The following is a 24,219-nucleotide window of genomic DNA, read 5'->3' on the forward strand; positions in this document are numbered from 1 at the left end:
AAGTTGAACATTTAAAATCCAAATGCAAATCCCAGCTCCTGCCAAATATAACTAGAAGAATGGACAAGATTAAGGTGAAAATACAGAAAAATTATAATAACCAGTTAAAAGTCACCAGTTATACTTAGGTCCTTCAAGACCAAAATCCATTTACAGATCCCAGATACTGCTGAATAAGTGCCAAATGTTAGGAGTGAGAGAGAAAAGTCAAGTTAAAAATCCAGAGAAAGAAAAAGCTTTTAATATAGATCCAAACAAAAGCTTTAAAAGCCCGGCCCAGATATACTCAAATCCTTCAATACTCCAAAGTGACGTCGAGTTGAACATTTAAATTCCAATTGCAAATCCCTACCAAACACAAGACAGTACCATAGAAGAACAAGAGAGAGGGAGAGAGATAAACCCGAAAAACAAGTTTTAATAACCAGTTAGAAGTCACCAGTTACACTTAGATCCTTCAACATTTAAACCTGCTGAATATATTGGCCAAACGTAGAAGATCGGAAGAGGAAACTTCCAATTCAATTACAAATCCCTAAACCTGCTGAATATGAAAGCCAAACGTAGAAAAACGGAGAAGAAAAATTAAATTGAGGATCCAAACAAGGAAGCTTTAAAAATCAGTCCCGGTTATGCTTTAAATCCTTCGATACTCCAAATTGAACCCCAGCTCCTGCCAAACATAAGACACTGAACCATAGAAGAATGGAAGAGATTATGGTGAAAATCCACCAAAAATAAAAAAATTAATAACCAGTTAAAAGTCATCAGTTATACTTCCGTCCTTAACACCCAAAGTCCAATTACAAATCTCTTATCCAGCCGAACAGAAGAGAAAAATTTTGAAAATTCAAACAAAGAAGCAGCAGCTTTAAAAATCAGTCACAATTATACTTAAATCCTTCAGTACGCCAAAGTGATGTTTAGGTTGAATACTTAAAACCCATAGAAAGTCCAATTGCAAATCCCAGCTCCTGCCAAACATAAGACACTGAACTGTAGAAAAACAAGAAAGACTAAGGTGAAGATCCAGAAAAACCAGTCACCAGTTATGCGTACGTAGAACAAAAAAGACAAGATTAAGTTGAAAATCCAGACAAGGAGAAGCTTTAAAAACTATAGGACGAAAATTAGAAAATCATTCAGAAGTCGCTCATTTGGGTACAAAATCCTAGTTAAACCATCCAAGAAGAGGTCCTTCAATATTTCAAAGTCGACTTACAATTTCCAGATGCTGCCAAACACATGGTACTCAGACATGGAAGATTGAAAGAGATGAACAGAAAAGAAGTTTCTAGTTATGCACAAAAAACAAAATGATAGTTGCAATGTGCCTAATAGAAAGTGAAATCAAAGACATCATTTTTACATTTTCTCTTAGTAGTTAAGTAAAATCAAGACAAGTTAAAACCTAATGACAGAATATCCTTCAATACTTCACATGCAAGAACAGTTTAAGGCCAGCACAACAATCTACAACAGTTTTTTCAGCACCCTCACAGCGTTCAAGCAAAATTCTCCAATTACGGGTAGTGTGACCAATTATAGCAGCTTTTCATACTTTTGGAGAACTTCCAGCTATCAAGGAGACGAAAAGCTATGTGAAGTAAAAGAAGAAAAGGTCGCCGACTGCTACTAAGAACCTAACAGAACTTTTCCAAATTTGGGTTCCAACGAAGAAGAGTTGAGGACCAACTTCGACCTAATTTTAGAGTTAAGAAAGCAAGCTCAGTTCAGAATGGCTACTTACCAACAGAGGATAGCGAGGTACTACAAGGCCGGAGTGCCATTTTGAAATTGGATCGAGCTGAGCCGGAGCAGCTCCTACTGACTATGACTGGACAGCAGTGGAATCTTTCTCAAGACCCTGCCACCCATCTTTGATTTGAGGAAACGCATATGCAGAAAGCTGAAAATAAATGAAAGAAACAGCTTGTCAAACTGATGGAAGACCAGATCAAACAAAAACACAACGCGAGAACAAATGGCAAAATTGAGTTGGGAAAACTTGTAGACAAAATTTGCTCCTGAACCCCCAAAGTTAATCTCCAATAGACGATCGTTTAACACCACAAAAGCATGTTCACAATTCAATTCAAATACCTCATCCAAAGAGAAAACAACATCAAAAAAAGAACTAAAATCAAATCCTCTTGTCCTTATTAGCGAGACTGAGAACTGATAACCCCCCAGAACCGATAACCGATACACTGTGATTCTGCTCAAGAGATAACTGGAAGCACAAACAACTATACAATTCGTGTTATCGAATCCAATAACTTTTATGTGCTGGGTCAAAAATAAAAAGCGATAAAAAGCAAAATTGATTATATATGATACAGTCAGCATATGTGGTCAACAACGACCAATAAGTGCTTAATAAACGCTTACTGTTCTATCTTGAAAGTGTGTCGACAACTAGGATGAGGGAACAACAGGTTGGGCCTATCATCATTCTCAAAACTCGGTCAAAATCATGAAGAACAAATCACAAACTGCTATACCGAGGTAGAAGTCACCATATGAATTAGTATGGTAGTCAAAAGTATCGATTGGAAGACAACACTGCGAAGGAACAGGAATTGACATGTTCATACTACATGGAAAGAAAATAAAAGAGACGAGAAAAGATCCAGGGCATTCAAACTCCAGGTAGAAGTCACCAACTCCGCATCTAACTCGATTACAAAGGACAATGTTAACGATCGTAGCACCGCAAGAAAACAGGTTCAAATTGAACTTTGCACGAACCATTAATGCTAAAAAATAAATATGGAAGAAAAATTCAGTAGAGAAGACAAGTTTAATCTAGATCAGGAGCCTGTATTATTTTTGCAGAGCTTTTTTTCCAAATCATATCTTCTTTTCCAAAATTCTAAATCGCTGCAACCAACGTAAAGCATTGGAGGTCAGAAAAGTGAAACGACTACATAATCACATTATTTTTATAATATTTAGGGGATAGAAAGAAAAAAGAATAATATAACAAGGACATATCAATCTCGGAATCTTGAACAGTCTCGGTGCAATCCCATACCCTTCAATTGGTTCCCAAGGAAAAGAGAAACAAAAACCGATTTCCAAGCACGAGAGACAAGCAAACAACACAAAGTATTAAAAAAGCAAAAATTAAACAAATGAACCAGCCAAGTGCAAAAGCATATCACCAGGATGCACTCAACACCCATGATCGGACAACACTGCACGGGAAACCACCGACACTTAATTCAAATGCTGCTAGCACAGTAGGTTGGAATGAACAAAAAGAAGAGAAGAGTTTCGAAAAACTGTTTTAGGAAACTAGATTCCATCCACTGCATGCATCGTGCTCAACAACCAGGCTACAATGCTGCATAGAAAATAAACTACATTTTAATTCACAATGCATGGTTTAAAGTATTTAGTTAAATGATCAAGGAAATAAAATGTATAGAGAATCAGATTGCTTTTATGGAATTAGATATATGGTCCTCGGGTCTTGCAAAATATTCTTTCCAATATCCCCAATCTTCCAAATACACTGCAAACCAAGCAAAAACAAGCAAACCTAAATCTCTCCGAGAATAAGAATAGTACAGAATAGGAGAATTTTTAGAAAAAGCAAGGATTCAGAGAGTTCTCAGTCTCTTCAGATCTGGGCAAAAGTAGAATTCATCCTCCAAACACCAACAAAAAGCGAGCATTCATAATCCAGATAATATTGCCTTAACAATCAACAGAACAGCTGCATAGAATTTTCAGAAAAAGGGAAGGATTCAGAGAGTTCTCAGTTTCTTCAGATCTGGGCAAAAGTAGAATTCATCCTCCAAACACCAACAAAAAAGCGAGCATTCATAATCCAGATAATGTCACCTTAACAATCAACAGAACAGCTGCATGAAAGAAAAGCCATGTTCAAACAACACAACTATCCCTGAACCAGATCATCAAAATAGAAAAGCTCAACCGAACTTCCAGGTCAGGAAAGATCTTAAATGAAGCCAACACATCATCCACATAATTCGCTACACCCGAAGAGAGAAAATCACAATTCCAATCCAGCAAACAAGAATAGCCCCCTGTGCATATGAGTATAGTAGTCGAAGGTATCAATTGGAAGACAACACTGCAAAGGAACAGGAATTGACATGTTCATACTAAATACATGGAAAAAATAGAAGAAATAAATAGAAAAGATCCAGGGCATTCAAACTCGAGTAGAAGTCACCAACCCCACATCTAACTCGATTACATGGATAATGTTAACGATCGTAACAGTGCAAGAAAACAGGTTCAAATTGAACTTTGCACAAACCATTAATGCTAAAAAATAAATATGGCAGAAAAATTCAGTAGAGAAGACATGTTTAATCTAGATCGTGAGCCTGTATTATTTTTGCAGAGCTTTTTTTCCAAATCATATCTTCTTTTTCCAAAATTCTAAATAACTGCAACCAATGAAAAGCATTGGAGGTCATAAACAACGTGAAACAACTATATAATCAAGTTACTTTTATAATATTTAGGGGATAGAAAGAAAAAAGAATAATATAACAAGGACATATCAATATCGGAATCTTGAACAGTCTCGGTGCAATCCCATACCCTTTAATCAGTTCCTAAGGAAAAGAGAAACAAAAACTGATTTCCAAGCACGAGAGAATAACGAAGGAAATAACGCACAGTAGCGAATTTAAAATTAAAAAAGAGCAAAAATTAAACAAATGAACCAGGCAAGTGCAAAAGCACATCACCAGGATGCACTCAACACCAATGATCGGACCACACTGCACGGGAAACAAACAACATTTAATTCAAATGCTGCTAAGCACAGTAGGTTGAAATGAACAAAAAGGAAAGAAGAGTTCAAAAAACTGTTTTAGGAAACTAGATTCCATCCACGGTATGCTTCGTGCTCAACAACCAGGCTACAATGCTGCATAGAATATAAACTACATTTTAATTCACAATGCATGCTCTATTTAGTTAAATGATCAGGGAAATAAAATGTATAGAGAATCAGATTGCTTTTATGGAATTAGATATATGGTCCTCGGGTCTTGCAAAATATTCTTTCCAGTATCTCCAATCTACAATTCCCATTTCCCAATCTCCCAAATACACTGCAACCAAGCAAAAACAAGCAAATCTAAATCTCTCCGGGAATAAGAACAGTACAGAATAAGAGAATTTTCAGAGAAAACAAGGATCCAGAGAGTTCTCAGTTTCTTCAGATCTGGGGAAAAGTAGAATTCATCCTCCAAACACCAACAAAAAAGCAAGCATTCATAATCCAGATAATGTCGCCTTAACAATCAACAGAACAGCTGCATGAAAGAAAAGCCATGTTCAAACCTATCCCTGAACCAGATCATCAAATTAGAAAAGCTCAACCAAACTTCCAGGTCAGTAAAGATCATAAATGAAGCCAACACATCATCCACATAATTCGCTACACCCGAAGAGAGAAAATCACAATTCCAATCCAACAAACAAGAATAGCACCCTGTCCATATGTTCATCGCCTGGTTCTTTTCCCTGTTGAAACTATAACCATTCCCAAAATTATCGAATCCAGAAAGAAGCATCTTGATCAGCAGATAAGTAAATCCAAAATCCACAAATCCAAGAACAGTTCTGTAAACTAGATAGAAATTCACAGGAAAAACAGATCAAAGAACACTCCTCCCCAAGCAATATGAAGAACACCAAAGAAATTAAATGCACAGGAACAAGACTTTCGACACAGAGAACACTAAAGCCAGTAAGAAGTCACCATTATACATGAATGCCGTTGCCAAAAGTATGATTGGAAGACAACACTGAAAATGAACAGACGAAATTCAATTGATATCTGCATACTAATGCATATGAACTAGCAAAAAAAAAAAAACAAAAAACCAAGAGACAACAGAGATCCAGTGCATCCAAACTCCAGGTACAAGGTCACCAGCTACACAATATTAATTGACCAAAACAATAACACTGCAAGAGAACAAGTTCAAATTTAATTTTGCACGACCATTAACGCAAGATAGTTAAAAACGAAAAGTTAATCAGATTATGAGCCTGTATTATTTTGAGCCTTCCTGCCATATATCTTCTATCCATTATTCCAGATTTCTGCAACCAATTTAAAGCATTGCAGGACATTAAAAAGATAACTCCGTAATCAAACTATTATTTAATACTAAAAAAAATTAGTGCATATGTTAGGAGGGAATTATCAATTTCGGAATCTTGGACACATCGCCTAAGTGCAATCCCATATCCTTCAGTTGGCTCCTAAGGCAAAAAAGAGAAACATAAACCGATTTCCAAGAGACAGAATTATAAAGAAAACAACAAAGAACCAAAGCAGCCAATAATTTAAATTAAAAAAAAAAAAGAGCAAAACTTAAACAAATGAACCACGCAAGTGCAAGAAACATATCAACCAGGATGTACTCAACACCCGCGGTAACAAGATCAGACAACACTGCATAGGAAGCATATCCACATTTAATTCAGTGCTGCCACAGTAGGTTTGGAAAAAAATGCAGGGAAAAACTTTAGGAAAACTGTTCTTGATCTCTATCCTCCGTATGTGTCACACTCAACAACCACACTTCAAGATGGACAACGCTGCATAGAATATAGAATCACATTTTAATTCACATGCATGATTTATAATTTATTTATAATTGAATCTAAAAAAGGGTAAAAGTAGAGGATCTGTTCTGTTTTACGGAATTAGATATCTAGTCATCCATATCGTGATATCGAAAATTGCAGAAAATTCTTTCCAATATCTCCAATCTACAAATCTCCAACCTCCCAAATACACTGCAAACCAAGCAAAACCGAAGCTAAATCCCCCAACAATAATAACGATAAGAACAGTTGAAGAATAGAAGTTTTAGGGGGGAAAAAAGCAAGAATATGTTCTTGGTTTCTTCGGATCTCTGCAAAAGCAGAATTCATCCTCCAATCACCAACAGAAAGCAACTGTTCACAATCTAGATCGCCTGAATAATGAGGAAAACAGTCCCGCAAAAGAAAAACCATGTTCGACCATGCTGCATAGAATATAAACTACATTTTAATTCACAATGCATGCTTTAATATTTAGTTAAATGATCAAGGAAATAAAATGTATAGAGAATCAGATTGCTTTTATGGAATTAGATGTATGGTCCTCGGGTCTTGCAAAATATTCTTTCCAATATCTCCAATCTACAATTCCCAATCTCCCGAATACACTGCAAACCAAGCAAAAACAAGCAAATCTAAATCTCTCAAGGAATAAGAACAGTACAGAATCAGAGAATTTTCAAAAAAAACAGGATTCAGAGAGTTCTCAGTTTCTTCAGATCTGGGAAAAAGTAGAATTCATCCACCAAACACCCAACAAAAAAGCAAGCATTCATAATCCAGATAATGTCGCCTTAACAATAAACAGAACAGCTGCATGAAAGAAAAGCCATGTTCAGACAACACAACTATCCCCGAACAAGTTCATCAAATTAGAAAAGCTCAACCAAAGTTCCAGGTCAGGAAAGATCTTAAACGAAGCCAACACATCATCCACATAATTCGCTACACCTGAAGAGAGAAAATCACAATTCCAATCCAGCAAACAAGAATAGCACCCTGTCCATATGTTCATCGCCTGGTTCTTTTCCCTGTGAAACTGTAACCATTCCCAAGATTATCGAATCCAAAAAGAAGCATCTTGATCAGCAGCTAAGTAAATCCAAAATCCACAAATCCAAGAACAGTTATATAGACTAGATAGAAATTCACAGGAAAAACATATAAAGAACACTCCTCCCCAAGCAATATGAAGAACATCAAAGAAATGAAATGCACAGGAACAATACACTAGACACAGAACACTAAACCCAGTTAGAAGTCACCATAATACATGAATGCCTGTTGCCAAAAGTATGATTGGAAGACAACACTGCAAATGAACAGACGAAATTCAATTGATATCTGCATACTTATGCATATGAACTAGCAAAAACATAAAAAAAAAACAAGAGACAAGAGATCCAGTGCGTCCAAACTCCAGGTACAATGTTACTTGACCAAAACGATAGCACTGCAAGAGAACAAGTTCAAATTTAATTTTGCATGACCATTAACGCAAGACAGTTAAAAAAGAAAAGTTAATCAGATTATGAGCCTGTATTATTTTGAGCCTTCCTGCCATATATCTTCTATCCATTATTCCAGATTTCTGCAACCAATTTAAAGCATTGCAGGACATAAACAAGATAACTCCGTATTTAATACTAAAAAAATTGATGCATATGTTAGGAGGGAATTATCAATTTCAGAATGTTGGCCACATCGCCTAAGTGCAATCCCATATCCTTCAATTGGCTCCTAAGGCAGTAAAGAGAAACATAAACCGATTTCCAAGAAAGACAGGATTATAAAGGAAACAACAAAGAACTAAAGCCAATTATTTAAATTTTTTTAAAAAAAAAGAACAAAACTTAAACAAATGAACCAGGCAAGTGCAGGAAACATATCGACCAGGATCAGACAACACTGCATAGGAAACACATCCACATTTTAATTCACAATGCTAGCACAGTAGGTTGGGGAAAAAAACTGCAAGGAAAGAAAGTTTAGAAAAACTGTTCTTGGTCTCTATCCTCTGTATGCGTCGCACTCAAAACAACCACGCTTCAAGATGGACAACGCTGCATAGAATATAGATTCACATTTTAATTCATATGCATGATTTATAATTGAATTTAAAAAAGGGTAAAAGTAGAGGATCTGTTCTGTTTTAAGGAATTAGATATCTAGTCGTCCATGTCGAAAATTGCAGAAAATTCTTTCCAATATCTCCGGATTTACAAATCTCCAACCTCCCAAATACACTGCAAACAAAGCAAAACCGAAGCTAAATCCCTCTACAATAATAATGATAAGAACAGTCGAAGAATAGAAGTTTTAGGGGTAGTGTTCTCGGTTTCTTCAGATCTAGGCAAAAGCAGAATTCATCCTCCAATCACAAACAGAAAGCAAGCGTTCACAATCTAGATCTCGCCCGAATAATCAGGAAAACAGTCCCGTAAAAGAAAAGCCATGTTCGACAAGAAGAACCGTAGCTAAATCTCTATACACAAGATCAATAGTTGAAGAATAGGAGAAGTTCCAGAAAAAGCTAGGGTAAAGAGAGTTGTCAGTTTCTTCGGATCTAGGAAGCAGCAGAATCATCCTCCAATCACCGACAAAAAGCAAACGTTCACAATCGAGATCTCGCCTGAACAATCAGGAAAACAGTTCCGTGAAAACAAAGAGGTCATGTTCAACAACACAGTACCGTAACAGAACAGATCAACAAATTAGAAGAGCTCAACCAAACTTCCAGATCGGAAAAGATCTTCAATTCAGCGATCATCCAGAAAAAAAATAATCGCCACACACTTACGTAGAGAAAATCATAATTTTAATCCAGCAAACAAGAATAACACTCCGTTCATATGTTCATCACGTAGTTCTTCTCCGTGAGGCAAATCAACAATCCACAAATCCGAATACAGTTGTATAAAAGGAATCAGATGGTAATTCACAGCAAAAACATATCGAATCTTCTAGATCATGGATGAAATCTTGAAATCGGAAACCATAGAGAATAACGAAGACGAAGAAGATTAAAGCAAATATTCCCAAAAAAGAGAAAGGGTAGAATTAGCTTAAAGATAGAGTGGAAACCGAAACCGTTACACCAACGCATTCATAATTCAAAATAACCTACAATGAGTACGAGGACAATTTAGAAAACGCAAGTGTTTATATACGAAGGGATGGGTGAGAATTGACGGCTATGATTAAGTCGGTGGTGAGAGAATGGACGGTTATGATGAGATTAAAAAAATAGTCGCGTTGATTTCACGCGGTTTTCCTATTGAGGCGGTGGAAAGGCATTGAAGAGTTTGGGGTTAGCACACGCGTATTCAAGAACCAGTCCGGTCCAAATTTAAGAGATAATAGTGTATGTTCTCGTTATAAAATTATATAAATTTTTTTATTAAATTTAAATAAAAAATATACATAGTAATTATTATTATAAATATTTTACAACTTAAAAATATTAAAAATAATTAATATTTATTTTAATCAATTTAAATTTATTGGATGGTTATCTTATTTGTCCGCTTAAACAAATATTTGGAGTTTGAATTTTGCCTTATGTATATCACAATCCATTAGTTAGCGACAGACCTTAATAAATAGAGCATCAATATGTGGTGGATTAATTCTTGACTTGCCAAGTTAGGAAATCCATAGAAAAAAATTGTATTTGTCTTTAAAATATATTAATTTTTCATTAATAAAAATACTTCTGAATTTTTGTCTTTGTTAAAATTTACTTGGAACAATTTTATTTATTGCTATCGTATTCATTCTTGAAATCAAAATAATATGATCAACATTATTACTTGTTAAAACTTCACATCTTATGAAATAATTTTTAAATTTTCAAATTCATAAATTATTACTTGTTAAAACTTTCCATCCCTCATTCCTATTAAAAAAAATATCCCCGTTGTTTCTCCGCCATTGTAAGTTCCTGTTTAATTACCCCCTAGAGAATATAGATCTCTTCGGGTATCTACGAATATTCTTTGAAAATTATTAAAAAAATTAACACAAAAAGACATAATATAATAAATCATAAAATAATCAATTCAGTATAATTCAACATAATTTATAACATATTCGTTATGAAAAATAACATTTCAAAAGGAGAAAACATAAAAAAATAATCCAACATAATAACATAACATAATTTTTTAGGATGATACTGAGCGACATAGTGTCAAACTTGATGAGAGGTAAAAAAAAGTGAGTTAGAGAGAGAGGATCAAGGCTGAAAATAAGTATGGAAAAAAAAGAAAAAATTCGAATTGGAGGCAGAAATGGATTTACGTATATATAAATTAGGATAAATTAATAATTTTATATTCGCATATATTTAATAAGTTTCATGGGGCGGGTACTTATGTCCGTTCCCCTATTAGGAGTGACAAACGGGAAAGTCCGCCCTATCTCGCCAAAAGCCCGCCTCGCCTAGTAAGACGGTCCTGAATTTTCCCCTGCCCGCCTAATGGTAGGCTGGCGGGATCTCTTTTTTTATAAGCCATTAAATATTAAACAATATATATATAATTTCACAACAATTTCAATAAATTTATAATTTTTAAAAACATAAAAAAAATTATAATTTTTAAATTCATGTACATTAACGTCTTTATAATTATAAATGTGTAATAAATATAATTATAAATATTTTTTTGAAACAAAATAATAAAACCAGCATTGTCCAAAGCAAAATAAATATTATCCAAAATATAACTTAAAATTTCTTCAATTATCATCTTCGTCATTTTGTAAATCAATAACATCATAGAAATTTATAAAAAAATAGCTCTACCAAAATAAAAGTTTAGCCCAGCGAGAAAGCCTACCCCGCCCCGCCGAAGCCCGCCAAATCCCGTGGATTAGGCGGTGCAGGGTAGGCGGGATTTTTAAGTTTGGTGGCTATAAATTTCCAACCCAACCCACATTTTTTGGTGGGTTATACGACCAACTCGACAAATTTCGATCCGTTTGCCACTCCTAGTCTCCATTCATTTTCGCATGGCAGGTCGTGAGAATTTCAGGGGTCCCCATCTAGCTCCAAAACGCGAGTAATCCCTGCAAATACCCGTTTTGACTATTTTTGTGATCATCTTTATTGCTAGCATTCATTGGTTCGTGACGTGGAGCTATTCTAGCCACTCAATAAATTCTTAGATAATCAAAGTTTAGGTTATATCATTTTTATAAAGTTACATGTATCCTTGTTATAACAATATTAATAAAAGATAAATGGATAAACACTAAACTATTGTTTGAATATAAGATAAAAAAATAAGAGGAAAGAAAATGAAAAGAAAAGTATGTTTTTGTGTGTGCTGTTTAGATGAAAAAAATGAATGAAAAAAAATAGAGAAAAAATTTTCTTTTGCTTGAATGGAAAAAAAAGTAAGAAGAGAAAAAATTATAATAAAGAAAAATTATATTAATGTTTTTATATATTATATATAAATTATATTTCAAATAGTAACTCTATATTTTTATCCATGTTTGCACTTTTGAATCAGTTTTCTTCGCAACTTTGAAGAGAAAAAATTTATGTGAGCTTCATATATATTTTTATGTTTTTCATTTAATTTCTTTGTTGAACCAAATAATGAAAAATTGATTTTTCCATCCATTTTCTTCCCTAGCATGTTATTTCTCTACAAATTCTTCTAATCTAAATAATGCATAAATATGTCACATTTTTTATATATATGACAATAACTAATATCATATATTAGGCTAATTTACGTTGATAAATCAAAATCACCATAAAATTACCTGAATCCCCTAAATCCAATAACGTTGCCTAGTTGTCTCCATTTAAATCGAATTTAATGAATTCGAATTAGAATAATAAGTAATAAATCTAATTTATATTTAATAATTTACCTCTAACTTATGGTAAAAATATAAGATATGATGCCAAAAAAAAAACTAAAGCGTCATAAATTTTTTACTAACAAAAAAAATATTTTTTATTTTTTAGACACGTATCTATCTTTTTAAGTTATATATTTTGATTTATATAAATTAATGATAATTAAATGTAAAAAAAATACTAATTAATAAAGGAATAAAATTTAAGATAAACATGTCCTGAACAAATTGAAATAAAATAAAGACTTTTAATTATGATCATTAATTATAATTACATATATTTACTTCAAGATTTATACTTCGAAAACACAGTATATTAATATTTTGTATTTTTATTTTTTAATTTTATACTATCACAAATATTAGTTACTCTCCAATAATGACAATACTTTTAAAAAAATAAACATAACTAAATTATCTTAAAATTATATAATAATTTTCAACATAACAAAAAAAATATACAATTACCTAAAATATAATATTTGTGTAGTAACTAAAATTTAATTGTCAATATAAAGTAATATATAATATCATTTCATAATCAAATAAGTGTTTAATCGAAGAATTTAATATTTATATAATAATATGACAAAATAAATTAAAGTTTGAATTTAATCATAGCAAGTGTTCAAGTTTAAATTTTTATAAATTAATTTATTTGTGTTAAAGTGAATTGTGCAATAAAAAATTCATAAAAATTTCATATATTGAAGTAGACAATAATTTATTTGTAAATACAAAAAGTGTATTGAATAAGTAAGAAATTATTTTATTTTAATTTGGTCCATAGTTTATATGATTTGAATTTAGCTCAATATATATGATTTGATTTGATTTGATTATTAGTTGAAAGTATCTCAGTTGCCTATTTTATTCATAGGTTTATTATTTTAATGACTAATAAATTAATCAAATTAATTAATTAGTACACACAATAAATTTGGGTTAATAAATTTAAAAAAATAAATTAAAAATACTAACAGAATATTAAAATAAATAAATTAAAAAATACTACCAAATCAAATTGATATAAATTACAATAAATTATATAATATTTAAATATTTAATCAAATTAATTAGTTGATATAATTAATTTATCGTAATAACTTATAGTTAATGAGTTAAAAGAAATAAATCGGAAAATATTCTCAAAAGCATGCTATGTTAGGTTCATCATTAAGTACAAAAATTCGATTTTTATATAATAGAATAGATAAATTTTTTTTTTGAAACAAAGGAAGCTCAACACATTAAAGTGGAGCAAATAAAAGAAAGAAGAAGACACAGAACCAGCTACCAACAAATCAACCAACCCCTACTATCCCCAGTACTCTCATCCTCCCCCAGGATCACCACCACTCCATTCCGTGTAGCTCATCAACGTCCTTGTGTGTATGACCTCCAGGCTTGCTCTTACATTCTTGAAGATTCGTGCATTCCGTTCCAACCAGATGTTCCAAATCACTGCAAAGAACACTGTCATCCACATCTTCTGCCCCTGTTGTCTATTATGCATTCCATGCCAACTCTCAAACATTTCTTTAACAGTTCCGGGAATCACCCACTCCCTTCCTAGTAACCTCAGCCACTTGCACCACACCTGCCATGTTACCTCACACCTAAGGAATAAATGCTCAACAGATTCTAATTCCTTGGTACACAGTACACACATACTATCCCCCAGAATGTTGACTCCTAGTTTAGTCAGCCGCTCCTTGGTGTTAACTCTACCCACTAGCACAAACCACCCAAAGAGCTCAATTCTCGGAGGGACGAAACCTTTCCAAATGGAACTCGTGAAGCTATAACTCGTTATCTCAGCTGATAATGTCTCCGCTTGTATAGCCTGGATCACAGAACTAGTAGAGAAAATACCTTTATTTTCAAACTTCCACACCACACTGTCCTCCCTACCTGATGACAACCTCACTGGCCTTAACCTCTCATGCAGTTGATTGACAAGCTCCAGCTCCCATTGGAACAGCGCCCTCCTCCATTGAAAATTCCAAATCCAATCAAGCCCATCCCAAAAACCACACTCCCCGATGACAAGCCCTTGCTGACTGGAAATAGAGTAGAGTCTCGGATAACTTCCTTTAAGAGTACCACCTTGAACCCAGTTATCTTCCCAAAATCGAGTCTGCATACCATTGCCTACTTCCATTGCCAGTCCACTTACCACTTTATCTCGAATCCGCGGTTCTTTTATATTCAGCTGACATATGTCCTTCCAAGGGCCACCCTTTACTGGTAAAGGCTGAGTTGCTAACATGACATCCGGGTTCAACTTATTACACGAACAAACAATCTTCTTCCACAGCGGGCAATCCTCCTTTGAAAACCTCCACCACCACTTAAACAGAAGCGCTGTGTTTCTCAGCACTGCATCACCAACCCCCAAGCCCCCAACCTTTTTTGGAGCCTGAACTAACTCCCACTTTACCATAGGTATACCATAGTTCCCGGTATCCTTGCACCACATAAAGTTCCGTTGTAAAGCGATCAGCTTGTCCGCTACCGCCTTCGGCATCTTGTATAGACTAAGGTAATAGATGGGGAGACTATTCAGCACCGATTTTATAAGGACCAGCTTACCTGATTTATTCAAAACCTTGGCTTTCCACAAACTCAGCTTCTGTTCCACCTTATCAATGTCTGGTTTCCAAGTCTTCACCAATCGCGGATTCGCACCTAGAGAAACTCCCAAGTATCTAACCGGTAGAGAAGCTTGTTGGCATCCCAGCAGTCCACATGCCTGATCAATCCATCCTTACTCACAGTTCACCGATATCAGATTCGATTTATCAAAGTTAATGCTCAGCCCGGACATCAACTCAAAGCACCGTAGCAGTCTCTTATAGTTGACAATTGTTTCAGTCTCCGGCGGGCAGAATAAAATAGTATCATCTGCAAATTGTAGGTGCGACAGTTCAATATGATCTCCCCCTACCAGCAGTGGAGCAATGCGGCCATTCCTCACGGCCTCCCCCAACATCCTATGCAACACATCCACAACTAATACGAATAGCAATGGGGAAAGTGGGTCCCCTTGTCTTAGTCCCCTCTCCATCTTGAATGGCTTGGAAGGTGTCCCGTTTACCAAGACTGCCATGGAAGCTGTAGTAACACACTCCTTCACCCAACTCCTCCATATTTGGCCGAAGCCCATTTTCTGTAGCACAATGTCAACAAAATCCCATCTCACTCTGTCATAGGCCTTCTGAAAATCCAGTTTGATAATGACTACCGACTTTTTCCGAGTCTTCAGCCAATGAACCGTCTCGCAGGCTATGAGTGCACCATCATGAATTTTCCTCCCCTTTACAAACGCAGTCTGAGTCTCTCCAACCAGTCCCGACATCACAGATCGCATCCTTCGCACCAACACCTTCGAAATCACTTTGTACACACACCCCACCATACTAATCGGCCTAAAATCCTTCACCTCCTTTGCACCTTCAAACTTTGGAGCTAGTGTCACCCACGTTACATTGACATCCTTTGGCAATTTCGCACTTTGAAAGAACCCCATTACCGCAGCAATGAATTTCGGCCCAATGTCACCCCAGCATTTCTTTATAAAGTTCATGTTAAACCCATCACTCCCTGGGGCCTTGGAAGATTCGCAGTCCCACACAGCCTCCTTAATTTCCGCATCCGTCGGCATCACTTCTAAAGCTTCAGCCTCATCCCTATGGATACACTTTACTAACCCATCTCTGATTCCAATCCTCGGAACATACTCCTGTCGATATAAATCCTTGTAGAACCCTCTAATCGCACCTTTTATTCTCGCCTGATTCCGCACAAGTCTTCCATGTAACATCAGTGCATCAATCCTGTTATTCCGTCTTCTGGCCGAAGCAATGTTATGAAAGTATCTGGTATTCCTATCCATGTTTGCAGCATGCTTAGACCGAGACATCTGTTTCCAGTGCATTTCCTTTCTAATATACCATTTTGAACAAAAGCTCACAAGCGCCTTCCTTCTTGCCTCCATTGTACCATCATAAACTCCATCACTGACTGAATTGTCCAGCTTGGTGAGCTCCTCCTCAAACCTCATGAGTCTCTTATCCATGTCCCGGAAGTTATCCTTGTGCCATTGTCGCAGTTGTATTGCTAGAGCCCTCAGCTTGCACGGGAACTGCGCTTCTCCGAGACTTCGCCACTCATCCTTCACCATTCTCAGAAATCCCTCATGCGTAAACCAGGCGTCCAAGCTTCTGAATGGTCTAGGGGGCCCCGTTAATCTTGTTAGTTCCTTGATCACTGGGCAGTGATCAGACAATCCCCTTGGGCCACCCTTGATCCTAATATCCGGAAACACCTCAGTCCATTCAACATTAACCATCACCCTATCAATCCGACTACAGGAGCGCCCCCTAAACCATGTATACTTCCTATCCGTAAGAGGCAAATCTATCAACTGCATGTCACGCACCCATTCCTTAAATTCCTCCGATGACGCCATCAAGCTAGTAGCTCCTTTACGATCCTCTACTTGTAAAATTTCATTAAAGTCTCCGAGAAAACAGAAAGGAATCTGACATAACCCCGCCACATAGCTCAGTTCCTCCCACAACCCCCTCTTTGCCTCCCTCCCATGCGCCCCGTACACCAAACAGAACGCACATCGGAAATTGGTCTTCGTTAAAACGCCTTCAACACACAGCCACCTCTCACCTTTATACCTTTGATCTACTTGAAACACTCCTTCATCCCAAATTAATAGCAGACCCCCCGCCATTCCTGCAGATTCCACAAACTCCCAACCAACAGTACTAGATCCCCAAAGCCTTGCAACCTCATATTTAGTAATCACTTCTTTTTTTGTTTCAAGCAATCCCAACATGTTCAAATTATATTTATTCTTCAAAGATTTTAGCATGCTTAATTTACCGTCCCCCCTCCACCCCCTAATATTCCAACAGCTCACAATCATTTAAATAAAGATTTGCTCACCTTATTTTGATTTTTTGGTCGACTCCTTCTCGCCTTTTCTTTTTGCTTCGCCAGTTTTCTCTTAGCTGCTATTTCCTCATTTTGTGCTTGCAAAATCGCCATAATATCTTCTTCCTCATCGCATAAAATCGCTCCTGATTCCATAGCCAATGCCCAGGTTGCTTGATTTTCCTGGCGCTGCTCTTCCTGTGTCCCCTTGTACTCCTCGCCTTCCAAATGGCTAACTGTGCTCAGCCTAGCCCCTGCTCCTGCCCCCCGGGAATTGCCACAGGCATCCACCCCCTGGACGTCCCTCACTGCGCTTCCTTTTGCTCCCGAGGTACCATCCTTCCCCATTAGGCAGCTCAATCCCGCTTGGGATCCCTCATCGTGCAAGCCAGCCTCACTCATCCCATCCTGCGCCCCTTGCTCCTGCCGGTGGACTGCCGCCCTGAGTCCCGTCCCCTCCTGCGCAACCCTTCCCCTATCAAGCTCAACTCCCACCCCATCGATCGGTCCTCCGCCCCCCACCATCTCCGCTAGTTCCGGGTTCTTAACCACCGATGGACCCCCGAGTTTAAGCGGCAACCCTCTCGCCTCAGGATCCTTCTCCACTAGTGAGCACCCCAGCCCTCGCAAACCTTCCATCGGCGCCGCTTCAAACAGCTCCCGTGGATCCCTCCTGATCCTCAGTCCGTCCGACCCGTCCTGGCCTCCAATGGAAAGAGAACCATAAGCCGTTACAGTTAGGAGGCCATCCTGGCCCAGCCCAACAACAGGCTCCCTCTCAATACTCATGTCCCTTACCGTCAGCCTCCCCCCTCCGTTCTTAGTTGGTGTTGGGCCAATTGAATGCAAGCCCATACTGTTACAATAATCCAAGCGTGTCCCAGCTTGGTCCCAATCCGGACGGGCCTCTTTAGTCATACCAAATGGATCAGCCCACTTTGCATTAACTCCTCCCACCCCTCTTTAAATGTGTAATATTATTCTTATTAAAATTATCTAATTATATTTATACAACTTAAACTTTTAGAGAAGATTATTAATGACATCTTATTGTTCAAAAAACTTATTAATGACTCTAAAGTCTAGATAACTTGATGTGATTTTTTTTATATTTTACATTAAGTTTAGATAAAAAAAATAGTTCTGACATATAATTGAAAATTTAAAATATAATTAATAAAAATTTTTTATCTATAATTATTAATAAGATATAATCTAGATATAATGAAAAATAAATCATATAAATAGAGATTTTGTATAATAGGTAGAGTTAAATTCAAGAATAACGATGTTTTTTAATTAATTTTTTTAATTTATTCAATACTAATAATAATAATAATAATAATAATAATAATAATAATATATTTGTCTAACTTAATTTAATTTTCTCGTAGACAATTTCTAATATATTTTATATTCATCTACATTTAAAAAAAAAGAAAGAAATGAAGGATATATAATCTTTAATACGGTGCTCTTTTAGGTATTTAGAAATCTGGAAAAAAAATAGCCTTGAAAAACCAAATAGCTACCTAACTTTTTTTGCCCTCAATTCTATGATCTCACTCCCAAAATCTCAGGAGAGTAGAATATTGCTTGACTTGCTTTCGAATGCAATAGAGAAGAATATGCAACTTCCATCTCGTCGCCGTTATTCTACCTGTCCAGTCACTACTGTTGTCGTGTCTGCTCTGTCTCCGTGTGCGTTGTTATGCGTCATCCAATTTAATGAATTTAATTAGAATAAATAATAAATTATTTATTTTATTTTAGATTTCATAAATGAAAAAACTAATTCACTGATATAATGAATTACAATTAACGTAGTCTAATTAATTAAGTAATATAAATTTTAATAAATTATATTAATATTTAAATATCCATTCAAATCAATTAGTTAATATAATTAAATCATTATAAGAAATTGTATTTAATGAGTTAAAATAATTAAATCGAGTAACACTCTGTGGAGTATGCTATGTCAGCTCCATCATTAAGTGCAGAAACTCAATATTTATATAATAAAATAAATAAATAGAATAAATAAGTAAGTAAGTATTTGTACTATTATACTTCTTGTTCTACATGATGACTTAAGATATTTGTTTTGTATGTTAAATAATATAAATAATATTTTGTATCTTATATTCATTAAATATTGATATTAAAATGAGAAAATCATGTAATAAATTTTATAAATAGTAATTATAAAAAATAAATAATTATTTATTATATATAATAATTCTTGGTAGACATAGGATCGGATCATGTATATATTAGGATATCTATTTTAATTATGTGAGTAATTATTGTTATTTTTAACTTTTTTATTATATTAGTAAAAAATATTTAAAACTAAAAGAAAAAAATAACTAAAAATAAAATTTTCTTAATTTGAATAAAAACTCTCTTATAAATATAGTAAAAATATAAGATGTGATATAGAAAAAAAAGCTAAAGCGACATAAATTTTTACTAAAAATAAAAATATTTTTTTGTTCATTTTTTTTAGACACGTAACTATTTTATTCAAGGTATAAATTTTAATTGATATTTTATAAAAAAAAAGCAATCAATACAAAAATAAAACTTAAATAAGGCAAATATGTTCCGAAAAAAATTAGAATAAAATAAAAACTCCAATTATAACCATTAATCATAATTATATATATTATTTTAAGATTTATACTTCAAAAATTCAGAATATTAATATTTTTTATTTTTTATTTTTTTTTTAATTTTAAACTATTATAAATATTTGTTGTTTTCTAATAATAGTAATCCTTTTAAAAGAATAAACATAATTAAATAATTTTAAAAATATATAATGATTTTTAAAATAACAAAAAATATACAATTACCTAAAATATATTATTTTTATGTAGCAATTGAAATTTAATTGCCAATATAAAAATTATATATAATTATTTAATCAAAGAATTTAATATTTATATAATATAAAAAATAAATTAAAATTTGAGCTTAATCATAGTAAACGCTCAAGTTTAAATTTTTATAAATCAAATTTTATCATTTTTTCTCGAAGTAACTTATACAATGAAAAATTCCTAATGCATTATTGATACTTAAATAATAGAAATAATATATTAATAAAAAAATATTATTAAAAGTTAAATATACAGATAAAAAATTATAACTTGCAAAAATATTTCTAAAATTTATTACATAAATATTAAAAATCATGTATTTATATAAATTAAATTATATTAAATTGTAAGATATTTAGATATTTAATTATATAAGTTTTTTTTCATAAGAGATTTAATACAAAAATATTTATCATCATCTGTTTAACGTAACAATTTAAATTTAGGAGAATTGTTCCAAAAAATACCTTTTTCGAATTATTTATTGTTAATATCAGGTCAATTTCATAACATTCAATAATAACATAAATGATTATATTTGAACCACAAAGTTAACCTAAAATAAAATATAGAAATTGATGAAACAAAATATTAAGACAAAAAATGATTAGAAGCGTAAAAATAGAGAAAAAAATATCAAATTTAAATAATGTCAAAAAGAATCTAATATATAAAGATGTGAATTGTAAAAATAGAGGGATACATATATAAAGATGTGAATAAACGTTTTTTCACTATATCATAATTTGCTCCAGCTATACGATGAATTCAGCGGCAGTCAGCAGATCCAAAAGTTTGCATCGGTACACCTCAAACACATGACCTGATTTCTGAAGCTGTAAGTATGCCGAGCACATTGTCGTCTAATTCCATCAGCAACGGTAATGCCTAAATTAAGACATTTTCGAGTTATAAACAAATAATCAACGAAATACTATTTATCATACATTCTCATTTATCCATAAAAGAAATTTTACATTAAAAAAAAAAGAAGAAAAGAAGAGTTAAAATAACAAGAACGATAAAAATAATTATTCTTATCATTTTATTTGGCCATCTATATATAGAAGACCAGAAAAATCATCATTATCTAACAAAATTAATTTGTATTTATTGCATTTAATTTGAATAAGTAAGAAATTATCATATTTTAGTTTAGTATTTAATTCACATGATTTGAATTTGACTTAATACATATAATTTAATTTGATTTAATTATTAGTTAAAAATATCTCAATTGCTTATTTTATTTATAGATTTATTATTTTAATTATTAATAATTTAATCAAATCAATTAATTAATATACATAATTTATACCTAATTTGATTTAATAAATTAAAAAATACTACCAGCATATTAAAAGAAATAAATTAGGAAATACTATTAAAACAAATTGATATAAACACTAATCAATAAATTGTATTTAATGAGTTAAAAGAAATAAATCGATAAACACTCTCAGAAGCATGCCACGTCAGCTCCATCATTAAGTGTAGAAATCCGATTTTTATATAATAGAATCGAATAGACGTTAATTCATATATAGTATATAAAAAAATTTAATTATAATAAATAACAATTTATTTATTTTATTTTAGACTTCATAAATGAAAAGACTAATTCACTAATATAACGAATTATAATTAATGTAGTATAATTAATTAATATAAATTATAATAAATTATATTAAGAAAAGAAATATTTAAATATCTAATCAAATCAATTAGTTAATATAATTAATTCAATGCAATAAATTGTATTGAATGAGTTAAAATAATTAAATCGGGAAACACTCTCCGAAACATGCCACGTCAACTCCATCATTAAGTGCAGACATCCGATTTTTATATAATAGAATATATTTTACTGGATTTAGATTTATAATTTCTATTTGGCAGTCTTTTGGATCGATTTTGAATTATACTTTGTGTCATTTAATCTGATCCAAAATTATATTTTACAATAAAAATATATATTTTAAAACAAATTAATAATATTATATATATTTTTTATATCATATAATATTATTTTTGTTTTAAAATAATTTATTTTGATATAAATATAATATAATATTTATTAAATATAATATTTAAAAATAAAATTTTATTATTTTAATATATAAATTTTACAAATTTATATATATTAATTTTATATCAAGTCGATTCTGTTTTATCCAATTTATTTTGAGTCATTTTCGAGTCGAATCAAAATAGACCTGATCTTTTAAAATTGGATTCGACTTAAAAACACTTAGGCACGACCTACCTTTGGAGGAGAGAAGAGACTTACCCATTGAAATTTTAAAGAAAAATTAAAAATTATACATATCTATATATATTTATTCTTATTACGATGTTATTTTTGTCCCATAATAAATTATAGATAATTGTTTTAGAATTTATCTTTAGAAAATAATTTATTTAGTTAAACTTAACATGTAGCAGTATTTATCTTGTTAAATCTAAATTTAGTATTAAAACTAAAAATAAATGAATTAACTAAATAAACAAAATTAATAAATAGTGATAAGGTAACTTTTTAACTAACCAATTAATTAATTATCAAACTGAAAACTTAATTTTCTAAATACACATAAAATTATCAATATCTTTTTTCATCTTTAACAATTATTTGATATAAGAAAGAACATTATTTATTTATCTATCTATTTATCTATTAATTAATGTTATATCTTTTAATTTTAAAACAACCTTGTTTGTACCGTTATTTTTGTTTGAAAAAATATTTTTTTCATATATATTATAATAAATAAAAGAATTTTTTAATTGAGTGAGAGATAATCCATATAATTAAATTCTTTAGTACTTAAATATAATTCAAACTTCAAATTATAAATATTAGTATATTAATAAATTTAGCGTGCCTATTGATTAACTCTTTTATTTATTAAATATGTAAAAATAATAAAAATGCAGTTAATTAAGAACTTAGAACAATAAGTTATTTATAATTTAACTAAGATTTTAAGTTTAAATTTTAGAATATAGAAAAAAAAATTTTAAAAATTATTTATAATAAAAAGTATTTTTTTAAAAAAAAGTTGTATACTAATTCTTTTTAAATTTTATATCTCTAATTTTCTATTACATAATATAAATATTAATATTTAATAAAATTTATTTTAGTATTTTTTTTATTATTAAATTTTTTTGGTTTTTCAAAGAACACAATTACTCGTCTAAACCGATTAAATTGGTTCGGCAGCCAATGGATAATTGGATATAATTAGACCCGTCCCGATGATATCCCATCATAATTGGTCTTGATATTGATTGTGGGAAACGGAACCTAAACTAACCCAGAAACTCGATAACTCTTTTATTAAATAAAAAATATAAATTCTAATAATATATATAACTTTTACATTAATTAATCTAACTCTATTATAATTATAGATTTATAGATATTTTGTTGTTATTATTAGAATATTATTAATTTATTAGTTGATATTACATGTTTATTATGTTTACATTATTTTTCTAAAAAAAATCTCATTTTTCTAATTTTTTTAATTTATAATTCATCAGATATTCAATTATCTTAATCGAACTAATTCATTTTTAATCAATTTGGTTTGATTGGATATACACACAAAAATTAAAAACAAATCAATCCAAATTCCGAACTAATTACAATTTAATTGATTCAATTCTCATTTAAATCCAAATTCAAACCAATTCACCCAGAACATTCTTATTTGGTGTATAAAAGCATTTTTGGTAAGCATTACCTGAACATGTACAAAAAAAAAAGAAGCTAAATTTGGCAAAAAGAAGGTCGAACAATTTGGATATGAATTTCTTTTTAATATTATTCTGAAAGATGAAAATATGTGGTATTAAATTTAGGGTGGTGGACTGGTGGTGG

General features: G+C 32.4%; 2 long non-coding RNA genes across 2 annotated transcripts; both read right to left on the reverse strand.

Annotated features, from left to right (window-relative positions):
- Nucleotides 1-398: 398 nt before the first annotated feature.
- On the reverse strand, nt 399-6,375 carry LOC140175873 (uncharacterized). Its single transcript, XR_011866807.1, has 3 exons — nt 2,392-6,375; nt 1,751-1,909; nt 399-996 (listed from the first exon to the last, which is right to left on the reverse strand). It is a non-coding gene; the product is annotated as an uncharacterized lncRNA (long non-coding RNA).
- Nucleotides 6,376-8,793: 2,418 nt separating this feature from the next.
- LOC140175874 (uncharacterized) lies at nt 8,794-9,748 on the reverse strand. The gene is made up of 2 exons (XR_011866808.1): nt 9,413-9,748; nt 8,794-9,244 (listed from the first exon to the last, which is right to left on the reverse strand). It is a non-coding gene; the product is annotated as an uncharacterized lncRNA (long non-coding RNA).
- Between the last annotated feature and the right edge of the window lie 14,471 nt (nt 9,749-24,219).

This window comes from Arachis hypogaea, chromosome 10, assembly GCF_003086295.3.
Source record: "Arachis hypogaea cultivar Tifrunner chromosome 10, arahy.Tifrunner.gnm2.J5K5, whole genome shotgun sequence".
Classification (NCBI taxonomy): domain Eukaryota; kingdom Viridiplantae; phylum Streptophyta; class Magnoliopsida; order Fabales; family Fabaceae; genus Arachis; species Arachis hypogaea.